The sequence below is a fragment of the Tursiops truncatus genome, chromosome 10 (assembly GCF_011762595.2).
Source record: "Tursiops truncatus isolate mTurTru1 chromosome 10, mTurTru1.mat.Y, whole genome shotgun sequence".
In the NCBI taxonomy this organism is placed as follows: domain Eukaryota; kingdom Metazoa; phylum Chordata; class Mammalia; order Artiodactyla; family Delphinidae; genus Tursiops; species Tursiops truncatus.
This window is the reverse complement of record NC_047043.1, coordinates 9,772,109-9,786,634: the sequence shown is the minus strand read 5'-3', so window position 1 is coordinate 9,786,634 and position 14,526 is coordinate 9,772,109. Positions and strand designations below refer to the sequence as shown.

Below are 14,526 nucleotides of genomic sequence, written 5' to 3'. Positions count from 1 at the left end.
TCAAACTCCTACCACTCAATATTTTGAATGTATATGAAAAATATGGTAAGTCTTCCCACCTTTGGGAGAACAACCCTTTCAAGCCCCAGACCCTTGGATAATAGTAGAAAAACCCCTTTCTCTGTACTCTGCTTTTGGTCAGCAGGGTCAAGGTTTTGCGCTTCACCTTCTGTTGGAATTTGGCCCTTGACTTCGACAATTTCAGCTGTTGCTGTAGGAAGTAAACCTAGAGCCAAACAGACACCAGAGAACCTTTCAAAAATAAGACCCTGACCTATTTAAAAAGTACCTTATGAAGCACACAGTCATCTTAAATGACACTGTAGAAGAGAAAGCGTGCCTCAAAACAGTTTATGAGCAAATATAAATACTATTCTACCTGTGCATTCGTCCTCATTTGTCCAAACATCCTCGTTCCTTTGATGTGCGATCTCTCTGAGGGCTTGACGTATGAAAGCAATCCCGCAATTTATCGACTAATAATAACACCTTCAAAGGAAAGTAATATACTTAGTGGCACCTCATCAAGGTTTTAATTTATTTTATTCCTCTAAAGTTTCAAGAGACAAATTGGAGACAAATAATTAGTATTATTTGATTCAAGTCTTGATCTTGGTTGTTATGAATAAAGAGCAGCTTTTGAGTTTATGTTCAAGGTCAAAATATGGAAGATTACATTTATTCCGAGACTCCTTTCAAACATAGGTTTCTAGGGTGGGTGTGGGGTAGGCAGAATAATGCCCCCCCCCAATGATATTCACATCCTAGTCCCCTAACCTGTGAATATGTTACTTTACACGGTAGAAGGGACTTTGCAGTTGTGATTAAATTAGGGCTCTTAAGATGAAGAGATTATCCTGGATTATCCAGATGCTCCAATGTAATCACAAGGGTACTTATAAGAGGGAAGTGAGAAGGTCAAGTCAGAGAGGAAGGAGATGCGATGACAGAAGCAGAAGTTGCAGTGATCCCATTGCAAAGGAGGAACCAGGATCTGAGGAACGCTGGTCTCCAGAGGCTGGAAAAGGCAAGGACATGGATTCTCCCCAAGAACCTCTAGAAGGAACCAACTCTGCCTTTATCCCGTTGAGACTGATTTTGGTCTTCTGATCTCCAGAACTGGAAAGCATAAATTTGTGTTTCTTTAAGCCACTAAATTTGTGGTAATTTTTTACATGAGCAACAGGAAACTAATACAAGGGGTATGTGAAAGAATTAATGCTGAACAATCTACCAAGGGGCTCCTTCAACCCATGCCGTGCACTCTAATTTGCCCAATCTCAGGGCAGCAGGGTGGAGCAGAAAAAGCAAAGCCTTAGATCAATCAGACATCCTCTGAGTTCCAATCCTGGCTCTGCCCCTTACTGTCTGTGTGCTTTGGGGCTGGTTATTTCACCTCCTTGAGCCTTAACTATCTCATAGGTAGAGCAGTGGTTGTCTGCGTTTCAGATCCAATAGAATTACATGTCTATGGCAACAGCAATAAATCATCCAGCTAGAATAAAGGTACCAGTAGGTTGTCGTGAGGTTTAAATGAGATGATGTGTATAAGGGGTCTCTGCAGTGTTTATTTTACAGCAGATGCTCCACAGAGGCCAGGTCTCTTTACTTCACCTCAACCTCGCACAGCAGAGGTTGATCCCACAGGGAGCTTTCTAAAATGCAGGTGTATGAATCTCACCATCAATAGCTTCCTGCCTCAACTGGGAGAACATCAAAACTTCTTATCAGGGTTTATACGATGCCTTTCGATTTTTAATGGCATTACTGAGACATAATTTACATACCATAAAATTCACCCACTTTGTGTACAATTCAATGAATTTCAGTATATTTACAGAGTTGTATAACCATCATCACAATCTAATTTTTGAACACTTCCAACAGTCTAAAAAGAAAACAAGTGCCCATTTACCATCACTCCTTATTCTCACCCTAGCCCTACACAACCACAATCTCTATTCCCTCAGGTGGATTCCAAATGCAGTTCACCCTTGCCTCAAGAAGAAACTTTCACTATTTAAGCAAATAGACACTCATAAGCTTACTGGCCATCACTTCAAAATTCTATACCAGCTTTTCTCAAAACCGAAAAACAGGGTCTTTTTTCAGTATCCCTGAAGGGACCTGGGTTTTATTGGTTAGAACTTCCAGTATTACAGGGAACTGAAATTTAAAGGGTACACTTTCAAATCATGATTTTTCAAGAATGTACAAATTTAAATGCTCCCCTTCTCACTTCTCCTCCCCAGCCCCACTCCAAAACTCTGGTCTCAGTGGTGAGAAGGCCCACTGTTCTAGAGATGAATATACATGGACCCAAAGTCCCCGGGGACCCATCAGCTCCCTAGTGCATGGAAGGTGGTTCCCATCCCCCTTCCCCTTCCCTCCATACCACATAGGTGTCTTCAGTAATCTGAGGGCCAGATCCTTTCCATTTTGCTTACCCCAGGCTTCTAGGTGGTCTGTTGTACTGTTGCTGGGGGGGCCTGGCTTTTGTCACCATGGGAACAGGTTCCCTGGGGATAAGCTTGGGCAGGAAATTTCTAACCGGGGCAGTAGGGGATGTCATAAGCCACAGGGTGGCCAAGCCTGCATCTGTGAGAGAATCTGAAGTCTAAGTACTGACAAGAACACAGGTAAAGTATGATGTCCAAAGAGGTCAAGAGATGAGTTTCAGGCCCTGGAATACAAGGCGCACCAGGCTAGCATTGAGAGAAGATGAAATCAGAGAAGAAACAAGTGAAAGTGAGACAGGCTGGTACCCTTTGCTGCAGTGCTTGCACCTGGATAAACAACTCCTCCAGCAATAAAATACAAAGAAACTATAAGGGACTAAAAATAGCTGTGCGCATGCAGCAGTTGGGGCAAATTATAAACAACAAGATACAAAAAGACTAAGAACTCAACTGCCACTTCTGAAGAGCCCGGAGCAAAAGCAGGTAAGGAACCAGCTCGCCCCGTCCAGCTCCCTGAGTGCGCAAGCCAGGGAACCTGTTACTTGTTCCCTCCTGATCACTTTCTGTTGACTGAGGAGGCCAAAGAACCCTGCTTGGTAACAAAAGGGATCCCAAAATATTGCCTCCAGCACTAGCTGGTTTGTGCTGCTCGCTCTGGTACGTGAATGCATTAAGTTAACTGCAAGGGCCAGGGCAGAGCACACGGGCTCAAAATAGTGGATGGACTGCACTGAAGAAGAAATATCTCTTCCCGACTGTCCCAGCCATGTCCATTCTATTACCGATCATTCTACCGATCATCTCTATACAGTTTCAATTCACGGAGATATGGTTTAGAAGACAACTTTCGCAATGATGGTTGTTTTTGTCATTCTTAGATTCATGCCCATGAACTACCCATAGCATAAAATGGGAAACATTTATATGGCATCCAAAATCTTAATGCTTTACCACCTGTCATCATAATACAACTGGCCAAAAAATGGGATGGGAGAAGAATGGCTTTGGGGAGGATTAATTCAACTTCTAAGATATGCTGGGCACTTAGGTCCTCTTCTTTTGGATTTAATATTTAAATAACTTGATACAGTTATTAGACAACTTGGGTCTGTAAACATCTACCAGGATAAATAGGGGTACATCCTTTTCTACCTTGCCATAGTTTGGATTTTCTTTTTTTTAATCAGAAATGAGGAGTGAACTTAAGAAGTAACTGCACCTGGGACTCCCCTGGTGGCACAGTCGTTAAGAATCTACCTGCCAATGCAGGGGACACGGGTTTGAGCTCTGGTCTGGGAAGATCCCACATGTCACAGAGCAACTAAGCCGGTACACCACAACTACTGAGCCTGCACTCTAGAGCCCACGAGCCACAACTACTGAGCCTGTGTGCCACAACTACTGAAGCTGGCACTCCTAGAGCCTGTGCTCTGCAACAAGAGAAGCCACCGCAATGAGAAGCCCGCGCACCGCAACAAAGAGTAGTCCCTGCCTGCCGCGACTAGAGAAAGCCCACACGCAGCAACGAAGACCCAACACAGCCAAAAATAAATAAATTTATTTTAAAAAAAAAGTAGTAACTGCCCCTGTTGGCCAATTATTGTGAGAAAGAGAGGTTCAGCTTCAACCAGGCTACAACTGAAATAATTGTATTTGGCAGCCGGTCCCTCATGTTTAAGTGTACAATATTTAATTACCCAACCACAGATAGCACCTTCAGATACTTATGGGTGCGCTTGGTAAGTGAGTCATCCAATAAGGTCCACTGGGGTGCAGTTATAACCAGAATCCGATGTTCCACAGAAGTAATATTATGTTTATTTTATGCTGGAGACAAGTGGATTGTAACATCTGCTCTTGACGTTTTTAAAGCAAATTTTTGACTTGATTTTTTTTTGTGCAGGGTTCTGAGTTCTCAAATATGTGTCTAAGTACTCAAGCATATACACATTTTTTTGTTGAGTATCAAAATGTTGGTTGTACCCCCTAGTTATATCTGTAGCTCACTTATGAGAGTAAATAGGGAGACCCTCCATAGGGGAGGGAACACAAGACCAGTTGCTAAATTTTCATAGCTGAATGTCAACTCTGCAGTCAGCACATCAGGAATCTAAAGCATCTGGCTCTTTCTTTTATCAGCAACATAGAAATAGGCACTCAGGCTCTTATTAGAAAAGTCAAGTATGAATGCCCTGCAATCTAATACTCACCAAAGACTCAGGTGAGACACCTGACTTTGAGAGAGGCAGCCTAGAAAAACGAACTCTGCTTTTCCAGGTCAGAGCATCTCAATGCTGGCTGCACACTAGGATCACCTGGGGTGCTTTAAAAATACTTACGCCAGAGTCCTACCCTGAACATTTGATTTAGAATGTTTTAAGGGTTTCCTGGGGTCGGGAACCACTATTCTAGAACCTTGCTTCTCCAAGTGTGGCTCAGGGACCAGCAGCGTTAGCATCTCCGGGGAGACTGTTAGAAATGAAGTGCTTTTGAGCCCCACTCCAGGCCGGCTGAATCAGCATCTGCTATTAAAAAGGTTCTCAGGTGATTATAATGCATTTGCAAGTTCGAGAATCACTTTTTAAAAGAAGGTTCTAGGAGCTCTTCATATTGTCAGCTCATGACAAAGCAGCCCGTCAGCAGATCTCTCTGGTGAAATGCCTTAACTGAGCCCCAGCTTCATGATGTGCCTGAAGATCAGTATAGTCCATTGGTGTCAACTATACAACTCTCACCAAAGACATTTTCCCCATGATACGCCCAATATTCCTTAATCAAGAACCCATGCAATGAAAGTCCTCTTACACTTTAATGACAGAAAAAGCTCATGTCACCACATGCATTTAGTTCCTACTTACATATAATTTTAAAGCCTGTAGAGAATCTAATTCACAAAAATCTCTGAAAATTGTAGGTGTTCTATATAAATGGGCTTGGCGGTACTCTTATTTCATAAACTAAATCTCTGTGGAGGCCACAGAGTTACACAATCATTCCAATAATTATGTAAACTACTTCATTTCTTTGGCCATCAATAACAGTCCACAGGAATTTCGAGAGACGGCATCATTGTTAAGTTATTAAAACACGTCCCCAAGTAACCATTAGTGGATGCACCTGGAGTGCTCTCCACTTGCTTTAATACCCATCTCCCTGCCACTCAACTGCAAGTCAGCGGTGAGAAGTGGGAAGAGTATAGACTAATGGTTCTTCAAGTAGGGCTCCAGGACTAGCAACATCACCTGGGAACTTGTTAGAAGTACAAGTTGTCAGGTCACACCCAGACCTACTGAATCAGAAACTCTAGGGGTGGAATTCAGCAGTATATATTTTAACAAGACCCTAAGTGATTCCGATGGATGTGTGATTTGAAAACCACTGGGAGCATTCAGTGTGAGGGGAGCTCACAGAATTTTCATTTCTAACAATTTCCCAGGTGAAGCTGATCAGTAAACTACAAAACCACTGTTGAAGAGCATTGAGAGGGAAAACAGAATAAACATTATTCAAAGCCATTTTAGGAGACTTTTTAAAAGTTCTAAGAATTTTAGTTTATTTTTCAAAAACTCAAAAATAGGCCATCTTGGGTTCAGTGTCCTGTGAGGAGCTTCAGCGCATGTTCTGAGCTGAGGTGTTGGCTCAGCCGTTTCACAAGGGACTCTGGTCTGAAGGGCTGGGGCAAGGCCTCTGCATGGGGCCCGCTATGAGCAACAGAAACAGACTAAGCACAAAGCGAAAAAAGTTGGAAGGGCTAGGCCTGAAGTGAGATTACCAGATTTATGTACTTTCCAGATGAAATGTGGATTCTCTAGCAACAGGAGCCGTGTGGCTGACAGCGTCTTGGTGCTCCAGCCGGGTGTCAAGCCTGAGCCTCTGGGGTGGGAGAGCCGAGTTCAGGACAGTGGACCACCAGAGACCTCCCAGCCCCATGTATTATCAATTGGCAAGAACTCTCCCAGAGATCTCCGTCTCAACCCTAAGACCCAGCTCCACTCAATGACCAGCAAGCTCCAGTGCTGGACACCCCATGCCAAACAACTAGCGAGACAGGAAAATATACTCACCCATTAGCAGAGAGGCTGCCTAAAATCATACTAAGTTCACAGACACCCCAAAGCACACCACCAAATGCAGTCCTGCCCACCAGAAAGACAAGATCCAGCCTCATCCACCAGACCACAGGCACCAGTCCCTTTAACCAGGAAGCCTATACAACCCACAGAACCAACCATAGCCACTGGGGACAGACACCAAAAACAATGCAAACTACAAACCTGCAGCCTGTGAAAAGGAGACCCCAAACACAGTTAAGTTAAGCACAACAAGACAGAGAAACACACAACAGATGAAGCAGCAAGGTAAAAACTCACCAGACCAACCAAATGAAGAGGAAATAGGCAGTTTACCTGAAAAAGAATTCAGAATAATGATAGTAAATATACAAAATCTTGGAAATAGAATGGAGAAAATACAAGAAACATTTAACAAGGACCTAGAAGAACTAAAGAGCAAACAAACTATGATGAACAGCACAATAAATAAAATTAAAAATCCTCTAGAAGGAATCAATAGCAGAATAACTGAGGCAGAAGAACGGATAAGTGACCTGGAAGATAAAATAGTGGAAATAACTACCACAGAGCAGAATAAAGAAAAATTGATGAAAAGAACTGAGGACAGTCTCAGAGACCTCTGCGACAACACTAAACGCACCAACATTCATATTATAGGGGTCCCAGAGGAAGAAGAGAAAAAGAAAGGTACTGAGAAAATATTCGAAGAGATTATAGTTGAAAACTTCCCTAATATGGGAAAGGAAATAGTCAATCAAGTCCAGGAAGTGCAGAGAGTCCCAACAGGATAAATCCAAGGAGAAACACACCAAGACACATAATAATCAAAGTATCAAAAATTAAATACAGAGAAAAAATATTAAAAGCAGCAAGGGAAGAGCAACAAATAACATACAAGGGAATCCCCATAAGGTTAACAGCTGATCTTTCAGCAGAAACTCTGCAGGCCAGAAGGGAGTGGCAGGACATATTTGAAGTGATGAAAGGGAAAAACCTACAACCAAAATTACTCTGCTCAGCAAGGATCTCATTCAGATACAACAGACATATTAAAACCTTTACAGACAAGCAAAAGCTAAGAGAATTCAGCACCACCAAATCAGCTTCACAACAAATGCTGAAGGAACTTCTCTAGGCAGGAAACACAAGAAAAGGAAAACACCTACAATAACAAACCCAAATAATTAAGAAAATGGTAATAGGAACATACATATCAATAATTATCTTAAGTGTAAATGGATTAAATGCTCCAACCAAAAGACAGAGACTGGCTGAATGGATTCAAAAACAAGACCCATATATATGCTGTGTACAAGAGACCCACTTCAGACCTCGGGACACATACAGACTGAAAGCAAGGGGATGGAAAAAGACATTCCATGCAAATGGAAATCAAAAAAGCTGGAGTAGCAACTCTCATATCAGACAAAATAGACTTTAATATAAAGACTAATACAAGAGACAAAGAAGGACACTACATAATGATCAAGGGATCAACCCAAGAAGAAGATATAACACCTTTAAATATTTATGCACCCAACATAGGAGCACCCCAATACATAAGGCAAATGCTAACAGCCATAAAAGGGGAAATCAACAGTAACACAATCATAGTAGGGGACCTTAACACCTCACTTGCACCAATGGACAGATCATCCAAAATGAAAATAAATAAGGAAACACAAGCTTTAAATGAAACATTAAACAAGATGGACTTAATTGATATTTACAGGACATTCCATCCCAAAACAACAGAAGACACTTTCTTCTCAAGTGCTCATGGAACATTCTCCAGGATACACCATATCTTGGGTCACAAATCAAGCCTTGGTAAATTTAAGAAAATTGAAATAGTACCAAGTATCTTTTCCGACCACAATGCTAAGAGACTAGATATCAATTACAGGGAAAAAAAAAGAACCAAAAAATACAAACACATGGAGGCTAAACAATATGCTACTAAATAATCAAGACATCACTGAAGAAATCAAAGAGGAAATTAAAAAATACCTAGAAACAAGTGAGAATGAAAACACGACGACCCAAAACCTATGGGATGCAGCAAAAGCAGTTCTAAGAGGGAAGTTTATAGCAATACAATCCTACCTCAAGAAACAAGAAAAATCTCAAATAAACAACCTAAACTTACACCTAAAGCAATTAGAGAAAGAAGAACAAAAAAACGCTGAAGTTAGCAGAAGGAAAGAAATCATAAAGATCAGATCAGAAATAAATGAAAAAGAAATAAAGGAAACGATCTCAAAGATCAATAAAACTAAACGCTAGTTCTTTGAGAAGATAAACAAAATTGATAAACTATTAGCAAGACTCATCAAGAAAAAAAGGGAGAAGACTCCAATCAACAGAATTAGAAATGAAAAAGGAGAAGTAACAACTGACACTGCAAAAATACAAAGTAACATGAAAGATTACTACAAGCTACTATATGCCAATAAAATGGACAACCTGGAAGAAATGGAAAAATTCTTAGAAATGCACAACCTTCCAAGATTGAACCAGGAAGAAATAGAAAATATGAACAGACCAATCACCAGCACTAAAATTGAAACTGTGATTAAAATCTTCCAACAAACAAAAGCCCAGGACCAGATGGCTTCACAGGTTAATTTATTCAAACATTTAGAGAAGAGCTAACACCTATCCTTCTCAAACTCTTCCAAAATATAGCAGAGGGAGAAACAATCCCGAACTCATTCTGCGAGGCCACCATCACCCTGATACCAAAACCAGACAACGATGTCAAAAGAAAAGAAAACTACAGGCTAATATCACTGATGAACATACATGCAAAAATCGTCAACAAAATACTAGCAAACAGAATCCAACAGCACATTAAAAGGATCATACACCATGATCAAGTGGGGTTTATCCCAGGAATGCAAGGATTCTTCAATATACACAAATCAATCAATGTGATACACCATATTAACAAATTGAAGGATTAAAACAAATGATAATTTCAATAGATGCGCAAAAAGCTTTCAACAAAATTCAACACCAATTTATGATTAAAAACTCTCCAGAAAGTAGGCATAGAGGAAACTTACCTCAACATAACAAAGGCCATATATGACAAACCCACAGCCAACATCATCGTGAATGGTGAAAAACTGAAACCATTGCCACTAATATCAGGAACAGGACAAGGTTGCCCACCCTCACTGCTATTATTCAACATAGTTTTGGAAGTTTTAGCCATAGCAATCAGAAAAGTAAAAGAAATAAAAGGAATCCAAGTCGGAAAAGAAGAAGTAAAACTGTCACTGTTTACAGATGACATGTTACTATACATAGGGAATCCTAAAGATGCTACCAGAAAACTACTAGAGCTAATCAACGAATTTGGTAAAGTAGCAGAATACAAAATTAATGCACAGAAATCTCTTGCATCCCTATACACTAATGATGAAAAATCTGAAAGAGAAATTAAGGAAACACTCCCATTTACCACTGCAACTAAAAGAATAAAATACCTAGGAATAAACCCACCTAAGGAGACAAAAGACCTGTATGCAGAAAACTATATGATACTGATGAAAGAAATTAAAGATGATACAAACAGATGCAGAGATATACCATGTTCTTGGATTGGAAGAATCAACATTGTGAAAATGACTATATTATCCAAAGCAATCTATAGATTCAATGCAATCTCTATCAAACTACCAATGGCATTTTTCATAGAACTAGAACAAAAATTTTCACAATTTGTACGTTAACACAAAAGACCCCGAATAGCCAAAGCAATCTTGAGAAAGAAAAACGGAGCTGGAGAAATCAGGCTCCCTGACTTCAGACTATACTACAAAGCTACAGCAATCAAGACAGTATGGTACTGGCAGAAAAACAGAAATACAGATCAATGGAGTACGATAGAAAGCCCAGAGATAAACCCACACACATATGGTCACCTTGTCTTTGATAAAGGAGGCAAGAATATACAATGGAGAAAAGACAGCCTCTTCAATAAGTGGTGCTGAGAAAACTGGACAGCTACATGTAAAGGAATGAAATTAGAACACTCCCTAACACCATACACAAAAATAAACTCAAAATGGATTAAAGACCTAAATGTAAGGCCAGACACTATCAAACTCTTAGAGGAAAACATAGGCGGAACACTCTATGACATAAATCACAGCAAGATCCTTTTTGACCCACCTCCTAGAGAAATGGAAATAAAAACAAAAATAAACAAATGGGACCTAATGAGCCTTAAATGCTTTTGCACAGCAAAGGAAACCATAAACAAGACAAAAAGACAACCCTCAGAATGGGAGAAAATATTTGCAAACGAAGCAAGTGACAAAGAATTAATCTCCAAAATATACAAGCAGCTCATGCAATTCAATATCAAAAAGCAAACAACCCAATCCAAAAATGGGCAGAAGACCTAAGTAGACATTTCTCCAAAGAAGATATACAGATTGCCAACAAACACATGAAAGGATGCTCAACATCACTAATCATTAGAGAAATGCAAATCAAAATTACAGTGAGGTTATCACCTCACACCAGTCAGAATGGCCATCATCAAAAAATCTACAAACAATAAATGCTGGAGAGGGTGTGGAGAAAAGGAAACCTCTTGTGCTGTTAGTGGGAACGTCAATTGATACAGCCACTATGGAGAACAGTATGGAGGTTCCTTAAAAAACCAAAAATAAAACTACCACATGATGCAGCAATCCCATTACTGGGCATATACCCTGAGAAAACCAAAATTCAAAAAGAGTCATGTAGCACAGTGTTCATTGCAGCTCTATTTACAATAGCCAGGATGTGGAAGCAACCTAAGTGCCCATTGACAGATGAATGGATAAAGAAGATGTGGTGCATATATACAATGGAATATTACTCAGCCATAAAAAGAATGAAACTGAGTTATTTGTAGTGAGGTGGATGGACCTAGAGTCTGTCATACAGAGTGAAGTAAGTCAGAAAGAGAAAAATACCATATGCTAACACATATATATGGAATTTAAAAAAATGGTTCTGAAGAACCTAGGGGCAGGACAGGAATAAAGACACAGACATAGAGAATGGAGTTGAGGACACGGGGAGGGAAATGGGTAAGCTGGGACGAAGTGAGAGAGTGGCACTGACATATACACTACCAAATATAAAATAGGTAGTTAGTGGGAAGTAGCTGCATAGCACAGGGAGATCAGCTCTGTGCTTTGTGACCACCTAGAGGGGTGGGATAGGGAGGGTGGGAGGGAGACGCAAGAAGGAAGGGATATATGTATATGTATAGCTGATTCACTTTGTTATACAGCAGAAACTAACACAACACTGTAAAGCAATTATATTCCAATAAAGATGTTAAAAAAATAAAGTCTAGAGAAAGAATGCTTGGTTTTAGGTAAAGTTTCGGGAGAATGAGAAAAAAGTGGGTAATCCCTTACAAACGCGTATTTTCAATAAAGGCCTTCCCCCTCAACTAGTAAACCCAGGCTTGTACAGTACATATATATGTACATAATGTTGATAATCACCAATTTATTATTAAATGTCTTCTGGATGATTGATACTGTATGGTGAACTTCCCAGGGAAAGAAAAGGAAAAGTAGAATAAAAAGAAAGAGAAGCAAAAAAACCCCAAAAAAAACCCAAAAAGGAAAAAACTCGAAAATAAAGAGAAAAAATTTTTGTCCTATTCGTTCAGACAATGGCTCCTTGGAAGCCGCTGTTTTCTAAGAAATTCTACCTCAGGTTTGTAAGGGCTCAGATACTAACATTATAATTTCAGTAGAGAAGTTATCTCCTGAATAATCATTTAGCAAATGGAATGCGGTGAAAGGAATATGAAATTCCATAAAAGATAATGAGTTTGAGTGGAAATCATGGAAGCCAGCAGCCACCTTCCCCTCAGGTTATCCTCCCTGAAGGATTTCTGTAATTCTAGTGCGTGGAGCACAGATTCCCCAAAACCAATATGAAGTCTGCTCTGTCAGATTTGGAAATCGCAGCGCCCAGGGCTCTGCCCCTACTACCAACTCCAGAACCTCTGCTCAGGCATCTGTTGGCTCTTGGCAAAACAGGGCTTCCTGTTCTCAAGATACTGTTTAAAATGGCTCATAAAAGGTTTTTTGGACATAACCAGTCCTTGCAAAGCAATATTTCGATGATTAAACTGTAAATAAATCAGAAACATATGGAGCTAATTTCCCTTGGGTTTGGCAAAAACACACTTTGGACTGTTTTCCGTCCAGAATACTTGAAGGATGGTTTCAAGTGTTTGTCGAATCAAACATGGCTTCGTTTTCCCTAGTTCCCTTTCAGGCCCTGGCAGTTTAAGAACAAGACAAAGATTCCTTAAGGTTCCGTTGTCTTCGCCTTTGTTCCTAAATTACCAGATCTCTATACAAATGCAGAATTTGTTCACCTAAGAGTCACAGTTGACTATCTAGTACAGTTGCCAGCAGCATTGCAACTCTCTCTCTTTTGGTTTCAGAATAGTTCAAGAGATTTCTTTTTAATTTACAAAGGAAGGGTTTCAGACTTGGGTTATTTCAAAGAATAGAAACTCCCTTGTAGGTGAACTCTTTCCCACGTACCTACAGAGATCCAAGCTATCTGTTCTCAAAATGTCTGGCCTTTGAGCTCTTTGGGCAGAAGCATTTTTGATGGAGTTCACAGTTCTGGAGGGCACTTTCCCTGTGGCCAGAAAGAATGCTCACCTTCTGGACATCTTGGGGGGGGCATTTAGAAAGAAAGAAGGAACTCAAGATTCCGACAGGAGTCTTTTTTTTTTTCCTATTACATACTGTTTAAAAGTTTTTTAATATAATAAACAGCTCTGGCATTTCTTAAACGAAACATCCTGTTTTTGGATACTATTATATCTCCAGGCACAGTACTACTAGGAGTCCTGTGGAAATAACCCTTAATACCTAAGTGTTGAGGGAATGTTTAATTTCTTAGTGTCTCAAGGACATAGGCAAATAAGTCTCGATGATACAGATTTGGGAAACAATGCGAGACTTTATATCTTTACAAAAGTTCAAAGGTAACTGATATCCAAGAGGAAACACAAAACAAGGATCATGTTATTTTATGCCAGGTTTTCCAAATCTAATACACAAATAGCATAATCATGTTTCCTCTGTTAATGAGAACATCTGTAAATAAACCATAACATTATTAATGTGAATTGTAAGAATGATTATGAGAACAATTCTTCTTTTTTAAATTGAAGTATAATTGACTTATTATATTAGCTTCACGTGTACAACATAGTGATTCAATATTTTTATACATTGCAAAATAATCACCACGATAAGTATAGTTACCATCTGTCACCATGCAATGTTATTACAATATTATTGACTATAGTCCCCAGGACTCATTTATTTTGTAACCAGAAGTTTGTACCTTTTATTCTCCCTCTCCTATTTCACTCATCGCCCCATGGCAACCACCAGTTTTGCTCTCTGTATCTATGAGTCTGTTTCTGTTTTGTTATGTTCGTTTATTTGTTTTTTTAGACTCCATATATGAGTGAAATCATAGGATATTTGTCTTTGTCTGTCTGCCTTATTTCACTCGGCATAATACCCTCTAGATCTATCCATCTTGTTACAGATGGCAACATTTAATTCTTCTTTATGGCTGAGTAATATTCAGAGAATAATTTTTCTTAAGTAACATGTATTACGTTCTAGGAATCCTTGAAACGTTCAAACTTTTTAAATTAGACAGCACAAAATAACATAAAGTGTCCCATTTCTGAAGCTACCAAGTAAGTTTACCCCTCTGCAACATAAAAAGACAAAAAAGAATAAAAGCTAAAAGCTAGGAGAGAAGAACAACATTCTTGTGGGAGAGAAGAATTTGAACAAAAACATGAAAGTAGGAAAATATGCAGTGTAAAGACAGAATATTGGAAAAAATAACATTAAAAAGAAGAAACTAGAGAACAAGATACGGTATTATTAACATTAATGCTTCTCTTCCTCTAAGATCTCAAA

At 39.6% G+C, this 14,526-nt stretch overlaps 1 protein-coding gene across 3 annotated transcripts in view; it reads right to left on the bottom strand.

The window, feature by feature from the left end:
* LOC101331229 (phosphatase and actin regulator 1) overlaps positions 1–14,526 on the bottom strand; it is a 303,689-nt gene that overhangs the window by 279,271 nt on the left and 9,892 nt on the right. Inside the window, exon 2 of one of the 3 annotated variants that reach the window (XM_073810338.1) lies at positions 6,830–6,865. The exons of the other annotated variants lie outside the window; for them this stretch is intronic. The gene's annotated coding sequence lies outside the window, so the exon portion shown is untranslated. The remainder of the gene's footprint in view (positions 1–6,829; positions 6,866–14,526) is intronic. 3 annotated transcript variants of the gene reach the window in all.